We start from the raw sequence: 1,791 nt of genomic DNA on the forward strand, positions 1-1,791 counted from the left end.
GACAGTGTCTGCCTGCTCTGTGGTCAGGGGAGGCAGCTGAGCCATGGGGTTCAGCCTCTTTGGGGTGCACTTGTGTCTATGAGGGCAAAGCAGAGGCACAAAAAACAGGGCAAAAGCTTTGGAGTGCATGGTTGCACCCATCTAAGCGGGCATCATCTCTACACTTGGGTGATGCCCTCCATCCAGCTCCCACTGGCACACAGACATGCAGCCCTGGCTCCGAGGACATCCAGCCCTCAGGCAGCACAGTGATGGCACAGCCGGGGGATGCTGGTCCAGGGGTGGCCAGTGGGGTCGAGGACACAGAGGAACCATGGAGCAGCGTGTGCCCTGACCCAGCGACCCCCTGCCCTGGTCCGGCGTGCCTCTTTACCCCCACTTTGTTGTTTTATGGCAAGGAAATGAGGCACTGGGGCCCTGGCCCGGCTCTTGCCACCACATCAGGCCGGAAAGCAAACAACTGATGTAAAAATAAACCACCCCGGGCTGGCTGCGGGGTGAAGAGGCCGGGACCCCCCTTCCTGACTGTCCCCTGCCACGGGTGCAGTCTTGTCTGCCCGCCGCCGCCACGCTGATAGGGAGCAGCCAGCACGGAAACGGTGTTATCTGCCTCCAGCACTGGCCCCTGTTCCCCGTGGGAAGCCCTAACTGGGGATGGCTGTGGGACCCGGGGTCTGGAGGCATGGCTTTCATTGCTTTCTTTCTCCCAGTCCTCCCTAACACCAGGGATGCGGGAGCATGATGGCTGGGAATGCTGCCTGCCTGCCTAGAGCAGGGTGCTCTGCAGCCTATAGTGGATGGGGAATTCTAGAGCAGGGTGCTCTCCAGCCTATAGTGGATGGGTAATTATATATCTTGGCACTGCCTGCATCCCAGCTGAGTGTACGCTGTCCCCACAGCTCTGCCCTGATAGCAGAGGGGTGGGATAGCATCCCAGCTGCATCCCAGCCATCGGTTGCTTGCCCAAGATGTCCATGATCATTGCAGTGAGCCAGCGACAGGGATGGTTCCCTCCACCCGCCAGGCTGTGCAGACAGACGGGCAGCCCCGTCGGGGCACGCTGCTCCTTGGTGTGGCAAGGTGAGGAACAAGCCACACGCTGCACTGTGCTGCCTGCACCATGGCGCCAGCCAGGAGCCATCCTCTGCCCCACCTGAGGAGGACTGCAGCAGTAGGGAAGGAGACAGGGATGCTTTTGTGCTTCTCATTTCAACAACAGCTCACTTTTGGCCATAGTCATGTCTGGATGTGGCCAGTGATGCCCTCTCGGGGAGCAGGTAGCATGGGGAAGGATCAATCCACCAGCAGCCCCCTGAGGAAGGAGGAATCCCCTTCACTCCCTCCCAGCTCTCACCCTATTGTTGGAGCTTCAGTGATGATCCCGGATTTGTGTTCTGCTCCCCGAGGGTGGGACCATGGGTTTCAGGGTGAGTGAAGCTGCGCAGGGCCGGGGTAGCTCTGACCTGGGAGCACGTGTTTATGGCACGTGTTTAGGGCTGGAAGAGCTTTTGGTTGAATGGGAGCCACAGAATATCAGCTGTGCCTTCCCTGCCTCAATCCCAGCAGATGACAGCTCCACCATGGCCACTCCGCAGGGATTTCTCCCTGCAATGCCACTTGCAGGGGGCAATTCCAGCAGGAACCTGCTGCCCGAGGCTCAAACCGGGGAGGAAAACCCATGTTGCTGGTGGGATGGAGGCAGCTGTGATCTGTGCCGGGCTTTCCGGGTGGAGGCGAGAGGATGCTCTCCCCGACGGCTGCTTCCTGAGGAACTGGCTCGTGGGCAGCCGA

This window comes from Nestor notabilis, unplaced genomic scaffold (assembly GCF_000696875.1).
Source record: "Nestor notabilis isolate BGI_N333 unplaced genomic scaffold, ASM69687v1 scaffold20513, whole genome shotgun sequence".
Lineage (NCBI taxonomy): Eukaryota > Metazoa > Chordata > Aves > Psittaciformes > Psittacidae > Nestor > Nestor notabilis.